This window comes from Schistocerca gregaria, chromosome 1 (assembly GCF_023897955.1).
Source record: "Schistocerca gregaria isolate iqSchGreg1 chromosome 1, iqSchGreg1.2, whole genome shotgun sequence".
In the NCBI taxonomy this organism is placed as follows: Eukaryota; Metazoa; Arthropoda; class Insecta; order Orthoptera; family Acrididae; genus Schistocerca; species Schistocerca gregaria.
Genome location: NC_064920.1, coordinates 167,501,864 through 167,527,447, shown reverse-complemented (window position 1 = coordinate 167,527,447; position 25,584 = coordinate 167,501,864). Strand labels below are relative to the sequence as shown.

The window sequence follows — 25,584 nt, the reverse complement described above, 5'->3', positions numbered from 1 at the left end:
ATAAAAGTTACGTAACTGTCACTGATGGCTATCTAGCCGAAATGGATCCACCACAATAAATAGATCATTAAATTACAATAGCAGCAATTGCATTTTATTGTATAATGAGATCTCTGTTTTCCAGCTACCAAAATAGCTTTGTGGGTGCTTTCCACTCATGAAGTATACTGTACAATACCTGCCTGTATAGCATTTGCCGTCCTCAGATCGAATCCAGCCGGCGGACTACTGACGAGGGTCGGTGTGCACGGAAGGTGCACGTGCCCGTCGACCTGGGACCGGACCGCAGCGACGCACGGATGCACGCCAAGACCATAGGATCCTACGCAGTGCCGTAGGGGACCGCACCGCCACTTCCCAGCAAATTAGGGACACTGTTGCTCCTGGGGTATCGGCGAGGCCATTCGCAACCGTCTCCATGAAGCTGGGCTACGGTCCCGCACACCGTTAGGCCGTCTTCCGCTCACGCCCCAACATCGTGCAGCCCGCCTCCAGTGGTGTCGCGACAGGCGTGAATGGAGGGACAAATAGAGACGTGTCGTCTTCAGCGATGAGAGTCGCTTCTGCCTTGGTGCCAATGATGGTCGTATGCGTGTTTGGCGCCGTGCAGGTGAGCGCCACAATCAGGACTGCATACGACCGAGGCACACAGGGCCAACACCCGGCATCATGGTGTGGGGAGCGATCTCCTACACTGGCCGTACACCTCTGGTGATCGTCGAGGGGACACTGAATAGTGCACGGTACATCCAAACCGTCATCGGACTCATCGTTCTACCATTTCTAGACCGGCAAGGGAACTTGCTGTTCCAACAGGACAATGCACGTCCGCATGTATCCCGTGCCACCCAACGTGCTCTAGAAGGTGTAAGTCAACTACCCTGGCCAGCAAGATCTCCGGATCTGTCCCCCATTGAGCATGTTTGGGACTGGATGAAGCGTCGTCTCACGCGGTCTGCACGTCCAGCACGAACGCTGGTCCAACTGAGGCGCCAGGTGGAAATGGCATGACAAGCGGTTCCACAGGACTACATCCAGCATCTCTACGATCGTCTCCATGGGAGAATAGCAGCCTGCATTGCTGCGAAAGGTGGATATACACTGTACTAGTGCCGACATTGTGCATGCTCTGTTGCCTGTGTCTATGTGCCTGTGGTTCTGTCAGTGTGATCATGTGATGTATCTGACCCCAGGAATGTGTCAATAAAATTTCCCCTTCCTGGGACAATGAATTCACGGTGTTCTTATTTCAATTTCCAGGAGTGTATTTCCCACATCCCACTAGATGAAAACCGGGCTGGTACCCGTTCATGAAGACGAATGTCTCGCCAGTATGCTGCAGATACTGTTGAACTGACGGTTGGCATTCAGGTATCGTCCAGCAATTATGGCGCCTTCCATGACCACCAGCAACGTACGTCGGCCCCACATAATGCCGTCTCAAAACAGCAAGGAACCTGGACCTTGCTGCATTCGCTGGACGGTGTGTCTAAGGCGTTTAGACTGACCGGGTTGCCTCCAAACATGTCTCCGACGATTTTCTGCTTGTAGGTATATGCGACACTTATCGGTGAAGATAACGTGATGCCAATCCTGAGTGGTCCATTCCGCTTGTTAATGGGTCCATCTGTCCCGCGCTGCATGGTGTCGTGGTTTCAAAGATGGACCTCGCCATAGACGTCGGGAGCGAAGTTTCGCACCATACACCCTATTGCGTATAGTTTCGGTCGCAACACGACGTCCTGTGGCTGCACGAAATGCATTATTCAACATGGTGGCGTTGCTGTCAGGGTTCCTCCTAGCCATAATCCGTAGGTAGTAGTTATTCAATGTAGTAGTAGCTCTTGGGCGGCCTGAGCGAGGTATGTCGTCGACAGTTCCTGTCTAGTTCCTGTCTCTGTGTATCTCCTTCATGTCCGAACAACGTCGCTTTGTTTCACTCAGAGACGCCTGAACATTCCCTTGTTGAGAGCCGTTCCTGGCACACAGTAACAATGCGGGCGCGATAGATACCGAGGTATTGACCGTATAGACATGGTTGAACTGCAGACAACACCAGCCATGTTCCTCCTTCCTGATGGAGTGACTGGAACTGATCGGCTGTCGGACCACCTCCGTCTAATAGGCGCCGCTCATGCATAGTTGTTTGCATCTTTGGGCGGGTTTAGTGACATCTCTCAACAGTCAAAGGGACTGTGTCTGTGTTAGAATATCCACAGTCAACGCCTGTCTTCAGGAGTTCTGGGAACCGGGGCGATGAAAACCTTTTCTTGGTGCGTGTATATTCCGCATTTGTTTTGCTCAGTATTCAAAATATGTGGCAAACATCCTTCTTATGGTTATCTCTTCATGTAAAATTTACAGCACTCTTCTTTCTGATACGCCTGTGGTGCGAGCTATATCATATCTTTTAATCACCAATGTCCCAAAAGGATAGTGTGCGCTTTCTCTAAAGCTGTATCTGTGATTGCAGTTTTGACAAGCAAGTAGTGTTACTGCCAGTACTACCTCATACTAGCTGTCCCAAATGAATCAATCAACCGAGAAGACTTTCGCAAGAAACAAAAATCGGGTATTCCACATATACAAAGGCTTGTCATATAGCTATCAAAATAATTAAATTACTGAGGGTTGAACAACACTTAAGCAGTTTTTTGTTCTACTGATTTTTATTTGTGTGAACTAGTTTTCGGGTTATTAGGCCGCGTTCAGACATTACTGGCTATTGTTTACAAGGAGCTTGTGTTCTTACGAAGCAAACATTCTGGACTAACATACAACGCACATACATACGATCTTTAGTTGTGGTACTGTCTTTGGAATTGTCAAACGGGTCTTTTGACTTTTTGTTCTGCAAAACTGTTCTTTAACGTAATAAAGGACATTTTATGGTTTGTCAGTACCATGTACGACAATTCGATTTATTTAGAACAAACATTACTACAAAATTACAATTTTTTGATATTTGTTGGAACAGTTGCACTCGACACTAATTGTTGGTTGTGAAACAGCGATGTTTTCTTTGAGAGTTATATTTTTTATTAGAAAAATTGTGCATTAATATATACCAAATATTACAATGTTACAGTTGAGTTATAGTTAGGAATGTAAACGCATAAGGGATATTACATTATATTGGGGTGTGAATTTGTTTACTATTGGGACACTTTGTGGTTAGTAGCAGGTTTACTTTATTGTGTAAAGTTTAAGAGTGGTGATGTGCTCAGTTGCAAGTGGTCATTTAAAACTGCTGGGGGTATAGGCTTCTATTAGGCTGAGTTTTCAGCCTTCGTTGGCTATATGTAGCACTTGTGTGTGTGTGTGTGTGTGTGTGTGTGTGTGTGTGTGTGTGTGATAGATATTTGTGTCCTTCTCTGAGCACATGTTGAGCAAAGGTGGAGTCTGATTTATTTAATCTCCAGCTGCATTCATTTTCAGTCAGCCTTGTTGATATGGTTCGGCTCGTTTGACCACTTTACAGTTTATTGCAGTCAGTGCAGGTTATTTTGTAGACCCCTCTGATACTTAGTTTATCTGTTTTGTCCTTGGTGTTGAATAGTAGATTCGCTGTTGTGCCTATTACATAAAATAACGTTTTATAGTTTTGGGATTTCAGTGTTTCGGCTAGTTTGCCTGATAGCTTACCTAGACATAGTACACCAGTCGGTTTTTGGTGTGGTTGTTATTGCAGCCGGCCGAAGTGGCCGAGCGGTTATAGGCGCTACAGTCTGGAAGGTCTTTAATTTTCTTGACAAGGTCCGCTCTGTTTTCAATTCTGAACTTAGACTTAAATTTTGTTTTGGTTTTGATACAGGAATGTAATTCTTTGGCAATTTTGTCGTTTGGTGCGGTGTAGGTTGGGACAAGTGGTCTTAGACTATGGCTATAACGCTGAATATGGAATTGTTCTATCAAGAAGCAACGGAAGAATCCACAAATAAAATTAAATTACTAAATTAATTTTTTTTTTCGCGTAGATATGTGCAGTCCCAGAGCATACTCAAACTGGCTCGCAGTTGTACCGTAGAACTCCGCTAGAGTAGGCAAAACAAAGTTGAGGTGCCCACTGGTACAGTGTAGCATGTATGGTGCGGCAATTGGTATTCTGCATCTGGAGGAAAACAACGCTACAACAAGCCATGCTGAGTCAGTGGGCCGGCCGTAGTGGCCGTGCGGTTCTAGGCGCTACAGTCTGGAACCGTGCAACCGCTACGGTCGCAGATTCGAATCCTGCCTCGGGCATGGATGTGTGTGATGTCATTGGGTTAGTTAGGTTTAAGTAGCTCTAAGTTCTAGGGGACTGATGACCACAGATGTTAAGTCCCATAGTGCTTAGAACCATTTGCATCCGAAGAAAAACAACACTACAAGAAGCCATGCTGAGTCAGTAGCAGTGTACGGAACTGTGCATCTTCATATGACACAGCCCTTGGTAGTATACGCTTCCATTGTGGTCAAACCAGGCAATCGCAAGAGAGGTGATGGTGATATGGCTCGAAGAACGGCATATCACAATGCAGCTGGTATTGAAAAAAATGCAACACAATCAACGATCTATTTTCAACATCTTGCACAACATTTTGACCGAGACAAAGATCGCCGCCTGTTGGTTCCGCAACTACTCACTCTCTTCCAGCAGCGGTGTGTTGCATGTCTCACGCCAATTACGGATGCCTTTTTTAGCCATCTAACCACCATGAGCGAGTGCTGAGTGTATTATTACGAACGTGAGAAAATGGAGCACAGCAAGCAAAGTAAACCTGAATCCATCACCGCCAAAAACCCAATGCTCACATTATTGACGAGCACTTAGCGAGTTATGAGTCACCAGCTTACACGACTGAACTTTACGTTACTTTAGATGTATCTCTAGAACACCACGAGTTTGCACCAGAGGGTACTGACAAAGGTTCAGTGCGATCGCAGAGATCTGTCGCCTGGAAAGAAGTTGCGATAAAGGACGACGCCTGTCTGGAGGAGGGGGGCCGCGAAAAGCACGACAGAGCGTACAGAATAGGTCGGCTCTCTCGTGAGAGTGGACGCGCGGCCGGAAGAGGGGAGGCCGCTACTGGTGTTTGCCTGCGGCGTGTCCGGGTGAATAATGCAGACCGAGGCTGGCGGGTGAATAATGCAGGCAGGCTGTCAGCGGGAGCCACCGGATGGACATCAAACAGCGGGGGCGCTGCCACTGGCGGGGACCGGTCCAAATTCAATTACTGCCGCCGGCTGGGGACGCCTGTTACCGCTCCAGCTCTGGCGCTGGCCCCGAAACAAGGCGCCTCGTTACCAGACACCTCGCCTCACACCCCGGCCCTCGTCAGTCAGTCACAGTCTGTCAGCACGTAGGAGCGCGAAGCTGACAACTCTGGACTGCCGACGCTGTTGCACGCACGTATCCGTAGTAATAATTACTTCCCAGATAAAAGCACACACTGATTAGGATATTCTCTGGTGTCATCAGAGGCAAGGGTATCGTCAGGAGTGTTCCACGGAAGTGTGATAGGACAGACGTTGTTTTCTATATACACTCATGCTCATAATTTAAGGATAATTGCAGAATGTCGTGCCACACAACGTGGCACTACACACAACTGGCACTCCTAGCAAAGGCACCTAGGAAACACACACGACACATATCTGTAAGTCCACGGTATTGGTGATAAGTTGAGAAAACCGTTCCGAAACACATGTGCTACAAAACGCCACTGTTTTCTACGCATGTAACCCGACAGCAGTATGAGATATGATCACCATGGCCGGCCGGAGTGGCCGAGCGGTTCTAGGCGCTACAGTCTGGAACCGCGCGACCGCTACAGTCGCAGGTTCGAATCCTGCCTCGGGCATGGATGTGTGTGATGTCCTTAGGTTAGTTAAGTTTAAGTAGTTCTAAGTTCTAAGGGACTGATGACCTCAGCAGTTAAGTCCCATAGTGCTCAGAGCCATTTGAACCATTTTGATCACCATGCACACTTACACAGGCCGCACAACGGGTTGGCATACTCTGGATCAGGTGATCGAGCAGCTGCTGGGGTATAGCCTCCCATTCTTGCACCAGTGCGTGTTGGAGCTCCTGAAGTGTCATAGGGGTTTGAAGATGTCCAGCGATACGTCGACCGAGAGCATCCCAGACGTGCTCGATGGGGTTTAGGTCTGGAGAAGAGGTAGGCCACTCCACTCGCCTGATATCTTCTGTTTCAAGGTACTCCTTCACGATGGCAGCTCGGTAGGGCCGTGCGTTACCATCCATCAGGATGTAGGTGAGATCCACTGCACCCCTAAAAAGACGGACACACTGGTGCAAAATGACGTCCTGATACACCTGACCCGTTACAATTCCTCTATCGAAGACATGCAGAGGTGTACATCCACCAATCATAATCCCACCCCACACCATCAAACCACGACCTCCATACATGTCCCTGTCAAGGACATTAAGGGCTTGGTATCTGGTTCCTGGTTCACGCCAGATGAAAACCCGGCGAGAATCACTGTTCAGACTATACCTGGACTCGTCCGTGAACATAACCTGGGACCACTGTTCCAATGACCATGTACTGTGTTCTTGAGACCAAGCTTTACGGGCTCTCCTGAGACCAGGGGTCAGTGGAATGTACCTTGCTGGTGTCCGGGCGAATACACCATGTATGTTCAGTCATCTGTACACTGTGTGTCTGGAAACAACTGTTCCAGTAGCTGCGGTAAGGTCCCGAGCGAGGCTACCTGCAGTACCCCGTCTGCGGGTATTGATGGTGAGATATCGGTCTTCTTGTGGTGTTGTACACTGTGGACCTCCCGTACTGTAGCGCCTGGACACGTTTCCTGTCTGCTGGAATCGCTGCCATACTCTTGAGATGATACTTTGTGGCCCGTGCTACGACCTTCTGCGTTTGACCAGCCTCCAGTCGCCCTAGTATTCTACCCCTCATAACGTCATCAATGTGTGTTCTTTGAAGCATTTTCGACACACAATCACCATTAGCACCTCTGTGTATGTGGAGTGCTGCCAGCGCCACCGTGTGACGACCGCAGGTCAAATGCACCGCATGGTCATACCCCAAGGTGATTTAAACGCGCAAACCTCCCACCAGAGGGTTGTTTCACTATATACCAGCATTATCCTTAATTTATGAACATGAGTGTATATAAATGATTTGGTGGACAGGGTGGGCAGCAGTCTCCGGTTGTTTGCTGTTGATGTCGTGGTGTGTGGTAAGGTGTTAAAGTTGAATGAATGTAGAAAGATACAAGACGACTTTGACAAAATTTTTAGTTGGTGTGATGAATGGTACCTGGCTCTAAATGTGGAAAAATGTAAGTTAATGCGGATAAGTAGGAAGAAAAAAACCTAGAATTTCCAATACAGTAGTAATGTGACACAGTGAAGTCGTTTCAATATCTGGGCGTAATATTGCAAAGCGATATGAGGTGGAACTAGCACATGAAAACTGTGGTAAGGAAGGCAAATAGTCGATTTCTGTTTATTGGGAGAATTTTAGGAAAGAGTGGTTCACCTGTACAGGAGACCGCATATAGGACGCTTATGAGACCTATTCTTGACTACTGCTCGAGTGTTTGGGATCCGAACCAGGTCGGTTGAAGGAAGACATCGAAGCAATTCAGGGGAAGCTTGCTAGAATTGCGAACAAAACTTATTGCAACTTATGGAATGTATCAGGAATATAGCCAGCTGTGTTGTGTAAGGACCAGTCAAACGAAAATGACACACATAGAAAAAAGTGAGTAAACTCTTTATTATTTCGTAAGTAATTGCCTTAATTGTTAGAATATTTACCCCACTGTGAGACAAGACAGTCATTGCCTTCATGGAAAAATGTTTGCGGATGCCTAAGGAACCATGATTTTATCCAGTAGTGCACCTCTTCGTCCGAAGCAAATCGATGGCCACGAATGTCTTTCTTCTGGCCTCCAAACTTACGGAAATCACATTGGGAGAGATGGGCACGTTGTGGGGGATGTGTAAGAACTGCCGTCGGCAATGTTCCAGAGAATACGTTACACCGAGTTATGGAAAGCTTCCAACGCCGCCTAGATGAATATGTTGTGCAGACGGGGCATCATTTGACAGGAGTCATATTCAAAAAGCAACCCACGCAAAGAACAATGACTTACACATTAGTAAAAGGCATACCTTTAACTACTAATTGACATAAGAGGTAATAAATAAATCACAGTTACTTCCTAATGGCGTGTTTTAATATCCTACTGTGAACGCTGCCGCACCCTGATCAATGAGCAGTGTCTGTGTTGGAGACCGTAGTGTGATTCTCGACTCGTTTCAGAACATCAGCTTTCGGAATTTCGCGACTATCTATCTTCGAAATGCACCATGTCTTTCTTCGAGCATCCTATAAGACACAACACAGTCGTTTCACTGCTCATGCCACATCTTCCACTTACTCATCCGATAACAGCATTCCTTCAGTAGCCTGTAAATTCAAGCTCTAAACAACTTCCAGGAAGAGTTGAAAAGGTAAGATCGACCTATTGTTCCTTTCCGAGACAAATAAAAATCACTTGGTCGAATAAGTTAAAAATCAAGATACTCCTCGATTACCAAGTGGTTATTTCTGACTCAGTCAATAAAACCGCCTAGTACAGATACATAGTTTACTGGAATAAATAACTGGAAAATCAAATTGTAACACTTCTCACTGCTGCACAAATAAGGATGACGGTAATATCGCGAACACATGTTACAAAAGGGCAGTGCACTGGCGGGGCTGCCATTTATATCCCGGTGATGATTCATGTAAAATGATTCCTACGTCATTATCGTCGCACGACGGAAATTAACGCACTATGAACACGGAATGATAGTTGGAGCTAGGCGCATGGGACATTCCATTTCGGAAATGATTTCCAGATCCTCAGAGTCAAGAGTGTCCCGAGAATACCAAATTTCAGGCATTACCTCTCACCACGGACAGCGCAGTGACCGACGGCCTTCACTTAACGACCGACAGCAACGGCGTTTGCATAGAGTTGTCGGTGCTAACAGACAAGAACACTGTGTGAAGTAACAGCAGAAATCAACGTAGGTCACGAGTGGGTTTGCTAAGAGTACGACATCCTTTGCAGCGCCTCTTCTGGGCTCGTGACCATATTGGTTGGACCAAAAACGCCTGGAAAATCGTGGACTAGTGGCGCAGGCCCCACAAAGCCACAGACCCAAGCTGTCAACAAGACACTGCGCAAGCTGGTGGTGGCTCCAAAATGATGTGGGCTGTACTTCTATCGAGTGCACTGGATCCTCTGATCCACCTTAACCGATTATCGACTGGAAATAGTGATGTTCAGCTTCTTGGAGGCAATTTCAAGACATTCATTGACTTCATGTTCCCAAAAAACGACGCAATTTTTATGGGCGTCGATGGTCCATGTCACCGGCAACAATGGTTCGCGACTGGTTTGAGGAACATTCGAAACGATTTGGCAAATAGTTTCGCTGCCCAGATTGCCCGTCATGAATTCAATCGAACATTTATGGGACATAATCGAGAGGTCAGTTCGTGCGCAAAATCCTACATTGGCTACTCTTCAGCAGTAGAACTGAAATTAAACGTCGTGTGCCTAGGGCTTCCCGTTGGGTAGACCGGTCGCCTAGTTTAAGTCTTTTTAAGGTCACGCCACTTCGGCGACTTGTGTGTCGGTGTAGATCATATGACGATGAGGACAACATACACAACACCCAGTCGCTGAGCGGAGAACATCTCCGACCCAGCCTGGAATCGAACCCCGGCCCTTTTGCATGGCATTCCGTCACGCTGACAACTTTTTTTAAAATCTCATTTTGTTTTATAGTGTTCGCTGAATTGGTTCGGAGAGGACGTCCGATGACAACCGTTCAGTTTCTTCGTTGATCCGTTCACTCAGTTTCTTTATTTAGAGAGCGTAGCCAACCCTCCGACCAAACACACTGAGCTACCGTGCCTGCAGAACTCAGTACCGAGGCAGACGTCACAGTAGAGAGAGTATGGCTCAATATTTCTGCAGAGGATTTCCAACGACTCGTTGAGTCCAAGCCACGTGGAGTTGCTGCACTATGTGGGGCAAAAGGAAGTATCCAATGTCTTAACGCCTCAGTGTCTACGTAAAGTAGTTAAAAAAATGGTTCAAATGGCTCTGAGCACTGTGGGACAAAACATCTGAGGCCATCAGTCCCCTAGAACTTAGAACTACTTAAACCTAAGGACATCACACACATCCATGCCCGAGGCAGGATTCTAACCTGCGACCGTAGCAGTCGCGTGGTTCCAGACTGAAGCGCATAGAACCGCTCGGCCATAACCGCCGGCCCTAAAGTAGTTAAAAGCAGTCTCGTGTGGCCATAACAGATTGCACTTTCAATGGCTATTTTCATGTGCTTGTAAAAACTAGTTTTCGAATGAACGTTTGAAAGTATCGTCACAAATACAGTTTGTAACTACTGTGCGTTCAATGTTCATTTCTCCGTTTGCGGAGCATCATCTAGTTTCCACCTTTCCACTTTTACGAGCAGTTTGCAGTTGTAGGAAAGTAAAACTCTTCCAGACCGCATAATAGCTACAGGTTTTTTAAATTCTATTTTATTCCTGCTGAATATTGTACGTTTCTGTTACCATTATGTTCACCAAACCAATGTAAATAATGATAATGTCGTATGCCTCAACGGCCTGGCGCATGTCTGTCAATTGGACACCACTTTGGCGACTTGCGTATATCTGAGCCAATCACCCACCCAAGCACTAACAACGCCCGACGTTACTCAACTTCAATAACCGTGCAAGAACTGGCGTATCCAACTTTGCAAGGTCGCTGACTGTTACAATAATCTGCTGACCTTCCCATTTTTGTGTTAATGTCTTCAATTTAACACGAAAAAATTGCGAGAAAAGATTTTTCAGCATCTGCAGCATTTCGAATGAATGATACATATACACTGCGCTCGGAATAAATTGCGTAGAATCATATTCAACGCTTCGCTGGCTGAAAATATTTGTGGGTTTGTATGAAACACGAGTTTGGACAGTCTTGATGTCGAAAGTAGTTTCTACGAGGTACGCCACTGTTTTATCCTTGTGTTTCTTGTGTTAAACTCCAATGCTTCTCCAATAATCAATAAGACACTATTGTATAGATTAAAGTGATTGTAACACATAGTTAAGAAAAGAATAATGAGAAAAGTTTCTGATCTGAAGAGAAGCAAAAACACCCAAGTGCAAGTGGCGAAACAAAAGACAGTCGACGAACTTTTTTTCTATCTGAAATTCAGCAAGGCTCCACAATATCATCACACTTTGCCTGTATCCACAATGTGACGAAATTAGTTGCCGTCAAGCTAGGAGTCTAATAACATGTTTATAGCGCTTCACGGTTTTAGCTACGGACGACTGGCGGGGCAAAAACAACGGCCGGGGAACGCGAGATAATTTGTGAGTCAACAGGCCCGGTCGGCTCTTTAATTCCTCAGTTCAGAGTTGAACGCACTAACGCTCTTCTCAGCACGTGCTGCGCAGGAGAAACGTCAGCTGCTTCTGTTGTTAAAAATAATTTCTCGTAATCTTGTCGAAGAGTTTATAACGGTGCTCCGAGTATCACAGTGGTCTATAAACTTACGTCCTGTAAATTTGAGAAGAGCTACTGTTCAGCGTGTATTGACATGTGACGTCGCTCTTTTCATCTTTCTCCGATTAGACGCGCTGCTAAGGATGAGGGAAGGATCTGATGCCAGTTGACACAACACGCTCTATGTGCGACGAGTTATCTTTACCGCCCGAGGTGGCGCAGCAATTAGCACGATGAACTCTGATTCGGAGGACGACAGTTCAAACCCGCGTCCTGATTCAGGTTTTCTGTATTTTCCTAAATTGCTTCAGGCAAATGCCAGGATGGTTCCTTTGAAAGGGCACGGTCGACTTCCTTCCCCTCCCTTCCCTAATCCATTGGAACCAGTGGCCTCGCTGACTCGTCTTGTCTCCATATCAGCCAAATGACAAAGTATTCTACGGATTAACAATAAAATCTGTCCGTAAAGCAGCACTCGTGGTGGGGGAAGCGACGTTTCCCGGAAGAACGCTGCAGCTGCAGTACAGAAACACTACGAATCTGCTTCGCATTCGATCATAGACGTGTAATCTTTTCGTGTCTGTTTCAAAAATGGTTCAAATGGCTGTAAGCACTATGGGACTTAGCATCTGAGGTCATCAGTCCCCTAGAACTTAGAACTACTTCAACCTAACGAACCTAAGGACATTACACACAACCTTGCCCGAGGCAGCATTCGAACCTGCGACCGTAGCAGCAGCACGGTTCCGGACTGAAGCGTCTAGAAACACTCGGCTACAGCGGCCGGCCGTGTCTGTTTCTAATGTTAGTTATACTAGTTACTTGCGTTAATTAAATAAAGTTTCGCAAATACAATGTGCATCAATAACGTAAAATCTTTGCTGTTCATGTAACATAACATGAATTCTGCCGCTGTATCTCCACTGATGCGCCGAAGAAACCGGTATAGGTGTGCGTATTCAAATACAGACTTATGTGAACAGGCAGAATATGGCGCTACGGTCAGCAACTCCAATATAGAACAACAAGTGTCTGATGCAGTTGTTAGATCGGTTACTTGCTGCTACAATGGCAGGTTATCAAGATGTGAGTGAGTTTGAATGTGGTGTTGTAGTCGGCGCACGAGCGATGGGATATACACTCCTGGAAATGGAAAAAAGAACACCTTGACACCGGTGTGTCAGACCCACCATACATGCTCCGGACACTGCGAGAGGGCTGTACAAGCAATGATCACACGCACGGCACAGCGGACACACCAGGAACCGCGGTGTTGGCTGTCGAATGGCGCTAGCTGCGCAGCATTTGTGCACCGCCGCCGTCAGTGTCAGCCAGTTTGCCTTGGCATACGGAGCTCCATCGCAGTCTTTAACACTGGTAGCATGCCGCGACAGCGTGGACGTGAACCGTATGTGCAGTTGACGGACTTTGAGCGAGGGCGTATAGTGGGCATGCGGGAGACCGGGTGGACGTACCGCCGAATTGCTCTACACGTGGGGCGTGAGGTCTCCACAGTACATCGATGTTGTCGCCAATGGTCGGCGGAAGGTGCACGTGCCCGTCGACCTGGGACCGGACCGCAGCGACGCACGGATGCACGCCAAGACCGTAGGATCCTACGCAGTGCCGTAGGGGACCGCACCGCCACTTCCCAGCAAATTAGGGACACTGTTGCTCCTGGGGTATCGGCGAGGACCATTCGCAACCGTCTCCATGAATCAGGGCTACGGTCCCGCACACCGTTAGGCCGTCTTCCGCTCACGCCCCAACATTGTGCAGCCCGCCTCCAGTGGTGCCGCGACAGGCGTGAATGGAGGGACGAATGGAGAAGTGTCGCCTTCAGCGATGAGAGTCGCTTCTGCCTTGGTGCCAATGATGGTCGCATGCGTGTTTGGCGCCGTGCAGGTGAGCGCCACAATCAGGACTGCATACGACCGAGGCACACAGGGCCAACACCCGACATCATGGTGTGGGGAGCGATCTCCTAAACAGGCCGTACACCTCTGGTGATCGTCGAGGGGACACTGAATAGTGCACGGTACATCCAAACCGTCATCGAACCCATCGTTCTACCATTCCTAGACCGGCAAGGGAACTTGCTGTTCCTACAGGACAATGCACGTCCGCATGTATCCCGTGCCACCCAACGTGCTCTAGAAGGTGTAAGTCAACTACCCTGGCCAGCAAGATCTCCGGATCTGTCCCCCATTGAGCATGTTTGGGACTGGAAGAAGCGTCGTCTCACGCGGTCTGCACGAACGCTGGTCCAACTGAGGCGCCAGGTGGAAATGGCATGGCAAGTCATTCCACAGGACTACATCCAGCATCTCTACGATCGTCTCCATGGGAGAATAGCAGCCTGCATTGCTGCGAAAGGTGGATATACACTGTACTAGTGGCGACATTGTGCATGCTCTGTTGACTGTGTCTATGTGCCTGTGGTTCTGTCAGTGTGATCATGTGATGTATCTGACCCCAGGAATGTGTCAATAAAGTTTCCCCTTCCTGGGACAATGAATTCACGGTGTTCTTATTTCAATTTCCAGGAGTGTATCATCTCCGAAGTAGCGATGAAGTGGCGATTTTCCCAAACGACCATTTCACGTGTGTAACTTGAGTATCAGGAATCTGTCATCGTTGCCACCGCAAAAAGATCCTGCAAGAACTGGACCAACAATGGCTAAAGAGAATCGTTCAACGTGACAAAAGTGCAGCCCTTGCGCAAATTGCTGCAGATTTTATTGCTGGGCCATCAACTAGTCTCAGCGTGCGAACCATTCAACGAAACATCATCGATGTGGGCTTTCGGAGCCGAAGGCCCACTCGTATTCCTTTAGTGACCGCACGACACAATGCTTTACGCCTCGCTTGACCCGTCAACGCCGACATCAACTGTTGATGACTGGAAACATGTTGCCTCATCGGCGAGACTCGTTTCAAATTGTATCGAGCGGATGGACGTGTACGGGTATGGAGACTACCTCATGAATCCAAGGACCCTACAAGTCAGCAGGGGACTGTTCAAGTTGGTCGAGGTTCTGTAACGGTAGGGGTCGTGTGCAGTTGGAGTGATATGGGACCCGTAATACGTCTAGACACGTTTCTGACAGGTGACACGTACGTAACCATCCTGTCTGATCACCTCGCATCCATTCATGTGCGTTGTTGCGTTGTACATTCCGACGGACGTCGGCAATTCCAATAGGACAATGCGACACCCCAAACGTCCAGAATAGCTACAGTGTGGCTCCAGGAACACTTTTCTAAGTTTAAACACCTCCTCTGGCCACCAAACTCCCCAAACATAAACATTGTTGACCATATCTGGGATGCCTTGCAACGTGCCGTTCAGAAGAGATCTCCACCCCCTCGTACTCTCATGGATTTATGGACAGTCCTGCCGGATTCATGGTGTCAGTGTCCTCCAGCACTACTTCAGACAATAGTCGAGTACATGCCACTTCGTGTTGCGGCACTTCTGCGTGCTCGCGTGGGCCCTACACGATATTAGACAGTTGTACGAATTTCTTTGGCACTTCAGTGTACAGGTATATCTGTTACTATCGTCTGATTCTAAGGAATATTGATTCAAACTGCCGCTCCGAAACTCCATCTAAATTCGTATACTGATCCTCCAGTTACACGAGAAAAAGTGTAAAACGTTGTGATAGGTGTTACTTTTCAGTGCACTCCGCTGCACTTCTCACTTCTCACATGTCAATACAAGTCGTACCGCTTTCTTTGCATAGCCTCAGATTAGTTGGAATATCTGCACTACAAAATGTTGAAAATCCTAAGGAAATATATCCATCCCTTTAGGAGCTGATAGTGGACGTTCCAGCATTCAGACGAAAAAACACTTCGTTATACGCATTATCTAGCAGACATACAAATCTTGTTAAACAGGGTGCGAACGATAATTGTTTACTACGTACCACAGTGATGAAAGTGAAGTTGAGATGAACAATTTGATATAACCAGTACTTGATGGAAGTACGTACATAGTTGAAACAGGCGACTATTTAGATTTCGAACGACTTTTAAATATGGAAAAGTCTTGATCGTACAATTCTTCAATAAGCGATGCACGTTTCAAATCTTTATTACAGAAGCTGTGGGATAAAATATACAATGAAATTAACGATAGTAAATACATACATATTAACATAAGTATGCACATGAGGGTTGCATGTACAGAATTTTAAATTAATATCATGCTCACATTTAAATCAAACTTAAGTAATAGGCTAACGAAAGTTAGTACATACACTGAGTATAACACATACTTGACAATAGAGTGTAGACACATATGAAAGTGAAAAATGTATCATAAACAGTTTAGACAGGAAGAGAACAGAAGCTTCTGAAATGTGGTGTTGCAGAAGGATGCTGAATATTAGATGGGTAGAGCATATAACCAAGGAGGAGGTACTGAAGAGAACTGGGGAGAAAAGAAAACTGTGACACATCATGACAAAGAAGCAATCGGTTGATAGGACACATTCGGACATCTTGGATTAGTTTATACTGGAGGGAAGTGTGAGAGCTTAAAATCTTAGAGGGAGACCAAGGGATGAATACAGTACGCACATTCAGAAGGATGAAGGTTGCAGTAGTTTTTGGGAGACTAAGAGGCTTGCAAAGGACAGAGCAGCATAGAGAGCCGCATCAAACAAGTTCTCGGATTGAAGACCAGAACACAACTAGTGTAGCAGAATGTAAATACAAAACCGATATAGATAACAAAATTAAGACGAAAGTTGTGAATGAAAATGTTTACAAACATCACAAGCTAAAATGTGTTCATTCGCACGGAAGGTTATTTGTCCACAAATAAGCTGGACCGGTGTTGGATCAGATGCTCATCATCGGCAGTACACAACAATACTTGGAAACATTTTACATGGTCAGGTAGGATTTCTCCAACCTTTCTTCTAGTGTCTGCCATTACATTATGCGATAGTCCCGTGTTATTTTACATTCTTCATGCAGAACAATATCTTACTAAGTTTTTGTATTACAGGAATGATTGTAGTTGTCAGTGGTTCAGCAGTCATAGGCAAATACAGATTTACATTCGACTTTAGATTTTTCTGATTAGCTGAGTCAACTGCAACAACAACAACAACAACAACAACAACAACAACAAAAATATGTCCATGATGTTAAAGGTGTGGGGGATCTTCTGATGAACGCACTGTCTCAAATGAGAAGTTCTCCTTCTCGCAGATAAGGGTAAGGACAATGTGCTACAACAATTAATATCGTCCACAAAACAGCTTTAGATTAACAGCAGTTGCATTTGGTAATTTCAGACTATTCTGAAGATATTTTTAGAACTGAAAATAACTGTTATGCTGATTACTAGTCAAGAGCAAAGAATATGAACATCTATTGTTTCGGCGGGAGTGTGAGCGGGGCACACTGGATTGTACTGTCGATCGGTGAAAATCGTGAAGAATGCGAATCAGATCGCTGCTTTGGACCATCACACAAAAAAAAATGGTGCCTCAGACAAGAACATGCACCTGTCAGTCCTTCCATCAGCTATCAATAACTACGACATAAACAGTCTCACTTCCTCTACGACCAACAGCAACAGCTGATCACCTGTCTACGTAAATCCAGTGTCGTGGAGGTTCCTAATCACGACCATGGTCAGTCTTCTTAGACGTTCCGGCTTGGCTCAGATCTCCCATGACTTTAACGTCGACGAGTCAACTATACATTAAGCTCCAATCTTTCTTCCCCCTTTTTCTAGTTATGGTAATAACTTGCAACAGAAGATATAGACTTGTTAGCATCAAATATAAGAAATCGTAGACACGCGTACAATATCACCTGTCTATTGAAGGATAAACATCGCTACGTCTCAGACGAGCAAGTACCACTAACGGAAAAGGAAGCTAGCTTTATCTTTATTCCACGACATGCAACGTTCCATAATGTATAGTTTTACCTTACACTGCACGCATTGTATCTCAAAGTGACACAGGTCTCTGTCCGTAGGAAGGGAAATAATTGGTCCCCACAATGTAACTATAAGCATTATATAGCAACAATAGTTAGAAACATTTTATTTATTATTCTGCAAATTCTAAAATTCTGGTATGGAAGATACCGTACAAACAATAATTAGATATTAGTAACGAACGAGTTAACATGTGAGGGAAATCTTACTGTATATATATTATATGTCGCTTCCACGTTTCTACCCGTTAAATAGTTTAGTTTTCTGTACTTGGTACACTAACGGAGAAAATTCACCAACTGTTCTGCCTAATGAGTATGTAAAACCGTCACAAACTACTCCAGGCAGGAGGTCGTGACTGAATTTATGTTCTTGCAACTGTGCACTTTTCGAAATCGATTGATACCAGAATACACGTAATAAAATCAGTCGGAAGGAAGGGTGGAAGATTAAGATTTGAACGTCCCGTCCACAATGAGTCTCTTGGAGACGCAGCACAATGACGGATGGATCAGGGATTCGGAAGAAAACGCAGTTCTCAAAGTTGGATATCTGCCATAAACGATTTATGGAAACCACAGAAAACTTATATCTGGATGGTCGGACTGAGAACTAATCCTCGGTCCTCGATTATGTGGGACCAATGTCACACCAGCGCGCCACCTCGACGGTAAAAGAATTCGCAATATAGTTTTCAAAAGACAACGCAATGTGGCACCACGTTTGACATTTTTGCAGTGTGTGGCCACATAACTCATGAAACATTCAAACGACACAGTCACAGAACAATTGCTGTTCCATATTTACGTCTTTCCTAATTACGGACCCGGCAGGCACCATATTATTTAACCCGTTCAGTTCAGTTTCCAACTGTTTCTCTGAATGAGTGACGAGGAGAATCTTGAAACATAAATCAGTATTCCATTCAGCTACACAGTGCCCGAGGAAGAGATCACCAAGGCGTGCAGACTCGAGAACGGATCATTAGTCTGTCAGAACACGACTCGCAGAGGCAAAAAGACTCGTCCACGAAACGATGGCTCTGAGCACTATGGGACTTAACTGCTCAGGTGATCAGTCCCCAAGAACTTAGAACTACTTAAACCTAACTAACCTAAGGACATCACACACATCCATGCCCGATGCAGGATTCGAATCTGCCACCCCGGCTGGCGAAAGGATGGTGTTAGCTTATTCTCTACAAATGAGTGGACGCTTACCTCATGAAGCACTGAGACGTTAGCGAAATAATCAACGGTGTTATTCCTTCTCATCTGCTACTGTTGCCAGAAAATAGCGTAGACTCGTATTTCTCGGCAAGGCGAACTGGTTACACGCACGATGCAGGAACAACTTTTGTCATGTGAGTAGGTACAGTCACGTTCCAATCTAAAGCAGCACGAGAACGGAAAGTGATTATGGGAAACGACTTCGCGGAAAGCCTCGAGAACTTGCTGTCAACGTCAAGAATTTGACTGACAATGAGAACGAGAATTGTATTATGGAAGGAGCAACACTACTCCGAGTGGAACAAAAGTCAAGCACCTGCTCAAAACCAAAGTAACTAAAATTCACGCAATAAAATATTTCATCGATGATATACATAAATGTGAAATCAGAGACAGCTATTTCCGCGATTCTCTGAACAATACAAGGTCCTCTCATTCTTCAAAACCTTGACGGCCATCGTCACACAGGAATGGACACCCGGGCTAGGAAAGGAACTCTCAGAAAAATAATTTCATCTGTGGGATTTGAATTAAAAGGTGCCAAAGGAGCCGACCGATGTGGCCGAGCGGTTCTAGGTGCTTCAGTCCGGAACCGCTCTACCGCTACAGTCGCAAGTTCGAATCCTGCTTCAGGCATGGACGTGTGTGATGTCCTTAGGTTAGTTAAGTTTAAGTAGTTCTATGTTCTAGGGGACTGGTGACCTCAGATGTTAAATCCTGTAGAGCTCAGAGCCATCTGAACCATTTGGAGAAGGAACGAGTCATTATGTGCGGACTTGCAAGATGGAACACTATAACTCAAGCGGTCAGTGGTTTATTATGATCGACTGCTGATCATACACACTATACTGTGAATAAATGTTGCAAAGAGACAGTGTGCGAGGAGTATTGTCAAATAATAATGTCACTGGACATTGGGGCCCAGTTCGGTGCGGGACTCATCGCTGAAACCAAGACCACTCCAGTCAAAGACATTCGATGCCGAAGACAGGTCTGTAGACACCCCAGACAGCTAACTGTCGCCTGCCATACGACCCGACACCCAGGTGTGGTGGTCTGATATGCTATTTCATAGCATACCTCTTTAGTTGTCGTCTGCGCCACACTTGCAGCACAGTGGTACATCGATGATATTCGACGCCCCCTTTTGTTGCCCTTCATGGCAAGCCATCCTGGGCTTACATTTCAGAAAGATAATGCCTGTCAGACGCTCGTGCTTGCCAAACCCTGCCTTGGCCAGTGGGGCCACCAGATCTCTCCACAGTTGAGAACGTTTGGAGCATTATGGGTAGGGTCCTCCATCTATCTCGGGATTCTGACGATCTAAAGTGCCAAATGGACAGAAGATGGCGCGATATCCCTCACGAGTACATCCAACAGCTCTATTCATCAATGCCATGTCAAATAGCTGCTAGCATGAGGCGCAGAGGTGGACCGACGCATTGTTGACTTGCTGAATTTGTGAAGCTCTTTCTCTTGAATAAAACATCCAGTTTTTCTGAAGTTGTAATCATTTGTTTGTCTGTACATGTAAATCACATGGACCGATTTCCGTCCCATTTGGATAATTCACTCGTGGTGCGACTATTTTCTGTCTCACAGTGTATTTGTCGTTATTCCTACTCATTTTCAATTTCTACTTTTAAAGCAAGCTGGAATTCATCACACCGAATAGAAATTGTGTAAAAGTCATTCTATATCTTCGTACAGTTTCTCAACGACAATACATCACCGTATACTACAGCATCATCAGCAGACAGTCGCAGATTGTTGCTCACCCCTTCTGGCAGATCTTCGTGCATATAAAGAACAAAAGCGGTACTATCACACTTCCCTGAGACACTCCCGATGTTACCGTCGTCTCTGATGAACAATTGCCGCCGAGAACAACGATCTACCCGGCCGCGGTGGCCGAGCGGTTCTAGGCCGCTCAGTCCGGAACCACGCGGCTGATACGGTCGAAGGTTCGAATCCTGCCTCGGGCAGGGATGTGTGTGATGTCTTTAGGTTAGTTAGGTTTAAGTAGTTCTAAGTCTAGGGGACTGATGACCTCTGATGTTAAGTCCCATAGTGATTAGAGCCATTTGAACAACGTTGTAGGTTCTATTACTTAAGATGTCTTCGACCCTCTCACGTATCTGGGAACTAACGTAATCTGTTATAAACAAATAACATATAACCTCTCCCTACTCTCCAGAATTCCTCCAGTAATAAAAACATGGAAAACTGAGCGTACTTACATTCCTGCTTGGGTGTGGTCTCTGCTCGTAACAAATGAGACGAATGGGGTTCAAATCCCGTATGGTGATCATTGTTTTGACCATAATTATAAAACGGCGCAATAGCTTTATACAGCTACTGAAGTTTATATTAATTAAATGCCAGCCTCGACTGCACGTTGTTTTACATTCACGAGAGGTTCGACTTGACAAATAATCATGAAGTTTCTATGACACCTCTTAATGGGTAGCTGAGTAGTTGAAAGGTTAGTGCCCCTCTAGCATCTGTGCGTCAGAATTAACCTATCTGAATTGACGACAGTCATTCTGGATGCAGTATCAGGTAGAACTCTTACTGAAAACCTGATGATAACCTGTCATTAGGCGAAACCTGCGTGAAATCAATAAGTATCGCGCACTGTTTAAGTACTGCTACAATTTCCCATATAACACCTCAAAATAATTCTGTGAGACTGCTTTTAATGATTTCCTCCTGCAACAATTCCATCTGAGCGAGCACTCACCCTTACTTCTTTACGGCGATCGGAAAACTCAAAGAATTTTTTCTTTGATGTTTTGGCTATGGCGTAATGCACACTTTTACTACAGGTGATATGCATTGACTGCGGAGTCAATGCATAAAAAACAGTTCACTCACAGCGCCCTCTGTCGTTTCATCACGAAACATCTCACGACCACTTCCTTTTCTTTGATTTATTAACGCCACTTCAGCACACTTTCGAAACAAATGATATATCTTGCTTTTCTAGAACGTTAGATGTCCCCCATCATACAACCATCTGTCTTATCGTGTCCAAGATAACCAAGTATTGATCACAAGACAATGTTGTTAACTCCGCAGCTGTAAAATCGAAGGAGGCCACTAATCGCATAGTAGCGATCCTGCGCCACTCTACTTTGACCGGCGTTCTTCAGGAGAGACGAGATAGCGCCTATCGACTGTTGGCGTACTGTTGCGGAGATGGGCGACTGCCCCAAGCAGCGGGCTAGGCCCACCTCACTCCAACGGAGCCGGAAGTTCGTCAGATAGTAATGAGATGCGGCTGGCAGCGAATCAAAGCGCCTCTCGCTCCCGGGGGTGCCCAAAGATAACGGAAGTGCGGGCCGCAACAGACCCTCTCTGCGCAGCGCTCCCAACACCTTTTCATCTCTGTCAGAAGCGCCAAAAATATGCCTGCGTGCCCAAGGCACGTATGAAAGTGATGCTAGTACGATACAACTCTAGAGGATGGCTAAGCTCTCCTTTTATGTTAAAAAACGAGTCGCCTCGTGTAAAGAATAGTACGAGTATAACAGCAAGACAAAAAATTATATGATGGTCAAAAGGAATTTGCGATACCATCCGTCGGCTTTGATCAGTGACGTGACAATAAAGGCTTCTGTGACGTCATTCGTTGGTGCGCATTTTGAATGTAATTTCCGTATAGTTTTATTGATTGTCGTGTTTAAGTTACTTTCGAGAGAAATATTGTTTTAGTCTATACTGTGTTGCAGAAAAAATACTGTCTCTTCTATTATGACCGGAATTACAATACTTCGTCCATTTATACTGGGTATCGAGGTCTCCAGTACAGCTGTAGAGCTTTTTCTACGATACCCGATTCGTGTTCTTTCCGATAAATAGTTAAAAGTTCTTCTTACACGAACAATTTCGATTTACACGCGGCACATACATATATTCCTAACTGCGCATCACAGTCTCCATCTGAGCTGCACAGGCAAAGTGTACTTTTGCGACAAGAGCTTCGAATACTTTGCTATTATTCTTTTTCTTAAGTTCGAACTGTGCGTCATAGTCTCCACCAGAGCTGTAGAGGGTTTTTATGATACACAGAATGAGATTTTCACTCTGCAGCGGAGTGTGCGCTGATATGAAACTTCCTTGCAGATTAAAACTGTGTGCCCGACCGAGACTCGGTCGGGCACACAGTTTTAATCTGCCAGGAAGTTTCGTTTTTATGATACTTTTTGCATAAATAGTTTATGTGCTCCTTCCTTTTTGATACTCGATAAATGTTTCTCTTATTAATCTGTGATCGTAGCTGTAACCTGAAATATTTCTAGTACGCAAATCTGACCGTTTTATTTACGTTTCAGAATATGACCAAGGATAAATGTGGTTTACGTCGCCTGACGCAGCTTCACTGTGTCACTGGTCGAAGCCGACATATAGCATTAAAATTTTCAGTTTAGCCATGTTTATGAGTCAGAAGAGAGACGGATCTCTTCTCCCTCCCATTAACCATCACCATCACCACCACAACCACAACCAACCACAACCAACCACAACCACCACCACCACCACCACCACCAACTCTCCCCATGTACCGTCCCAAAATATAAGTGTTGCAGTATACTGGCAATGTCGTACATACACATTTATAAATTTGTGTAACGCACAGCAATAGTCGTATGAGACATCATTACTGACTTCATGAACTATGACTGACAGTCGCGTAAAGACATATCAGGCTATTCGACAAAAAGGTTCAGTCTGACAATCCACCATCACCATTTTCGGCGGTTTCCTTATTAAGACTGCACCAGCGCACCGTTTGAAACACGCTGATGTTGAGGAATCAGTACTCACCGGACATCAATGAGAAGTATCTCGCCTTCCCTGTACGTCTAACGCTGCGATGCTTGTCGTCGTAGCCCAGCGATCAGTCTGTAACAGAAGTAAATAACAAGTTATTCAACAAATTCCTACGTTTGTAGCAATAAGGTCAAGTATTGCTCCTTTATTTTTTTATTCATTTATTGCTTATTTAGCCAGACCAGATTAGGTCCTTAAGACCCTCTCCTACATCTGACCCGAAACAATACACACCAAAGCTATTACAATAACATTCACTGGAATATTAGTAACTAGCTCAGCGCCCTCTGCTTCACTCGAGTAGTCTGCAGGGCCGGTAGCGACTTGTTTGGTTTGTCTCTATTTAATCTAATTTAAAAGCGATTCTAATAGCTGGGTCCAAAGTTTTTGTTATCATGTTGTTGTGGAAATATTTTTATAGCGACAATCATCCCCTAACAAATATTCATTTATATCTAACCGAGAAGTGAAATACCAACTTTCATAAATTTAGCTGTGAATTTTTGTAGTGGATCGAAATATCATCTTAAGAATTTTCATCCCTTATTTCACTCCCTCAGGGTTGGAATTTCGAAAAAATACCTTCTTAAACGACGTCTACAGCATAAGATCCACACCTTCAAATTTCAAATGTCTTAGGGGTATGGGCTAGGCAACGGTGAGTCAATCAGTCAGTCAGTCAGGACAGTTTTTTCGTTTGATGGTTATTTCGTGATATATTTGGCTCGGTCACTATCAATGGACCACCCTGTATATAGAGACACTATTAAAATAGCAGTAATTGACACTAATAATAATTACAACAACAATAATAATGAGAGAATTTTACTTTCACAAATTTCACAGTCATAGTGTCTTCATATAATTGTGTGTTAGGGACTAGTTAGCTACCGGACACCTAAATATGTCACCTGCAGAATTTCCGAGATCCTGGGGAGAAATAAACACGTTAAAACTGTTCCATCTGGCGGTCGGGAGATATGAGACAAGCTAAACATCCTCAATTTTTTTAAAAAAGAAACGTAGTTATCCCAGCGGCCACGAAGGCAGGTTTCAGTTCATTAAGGCATTGTTGCAAAATATCAACACGCATCGTATATAGTCGTTTGATTCTAACGACTGCTAGAAACCGAATGAGGAAAAATCAGTTTGGTTTCTGACGGAAGGTGGAAATATGCAGGGCTATGACGGTCTTCTATTTATCATACGAAACAGAGCGAAGGGAGATAAACTGTTGTTCATAGCATGTAGAAATTTACCCAGAATTCATTGCAATACACTTTTTGAATTTCTAAAGCTATCATGGGTGAAATGCAGCGAGCAAAATTTTAGCTAGGTACAGAAACCGACAGCAACTGTTACAAAAGTCGAAAGAATTGAAAGGGAAGGAGTAGGCGAGAAAGGAGTAAGACACGCGTTTAAAATATTACCCACATTATTTAATCTATACATTGCACAAACAGTAAACAAGACTAAAAAAATTTTGGTAAGGAATTTAAAGTTCAGTGAGATGAAATTAAAACTTTTATGTTAGCCGGTAACACTATAGTTCTGTCACAGACGGCGAAGGCCTTGAAAGAGCAGTTTAACGGAATCCATAGCATCTTAAAAAGTGAAACAAGGGTAGTGGAGTTTACTGGAATGATTCAGTTGATGTTGGGAAATAAAATTGGCAAAAGGGACACTAAAAGCTTAGCAGAGGAGTTTTGCCATTTCCAGTTCCTAATTTCGATTCTGATGGGCCATCGAGTGCCGGCTGCCATGTCATCCTCTGTCAATGGAGTATGTAATCTGGATGTCACGTGGAAGGTTTGTGGTCAGTGCAACGCTCTCCCGGCCGTTGGTTTTTCAGGTCTTGGTCGCGCTACCTCTCGTTAAAGTATCTCCTCAATTGGCCTCTCGAACCTGAGTGCATCCTGTTCCGTTACTCCCAAGCACAAAAATTCCTGGCAGTTACTGGGATTCTAACCGCATGGCAGTCAC

The 25,584-nt window shown here is 45.1% G+C and overlaps 1 protein-coding gene across 3 annotated transcripts in view; it reads right to left on the bottom strand.

Moving 5' to 3' along the window:
* Nucleotides 1–25,584, bottom strand: part of LOC126336125 (protein-tyrosine sulfotransferase-like) — an 859,377-nt gene that overhangs the window by 267,696 nt on the left and 566,097 nt on the right. For all 3 annotated transcript variants that reach the window (XM_049999633.1, XM_049999618.1, XM_049999625.1), the window contains one exon: nucleotides 23,596–23,673. The gene's annotated coding sequence lies outside the window, so the exon portion shown is untranslated. The remainder of the gene's footprint in view (nucleotides 1–23,595; nucleotides 23,674–25,584) is intronic.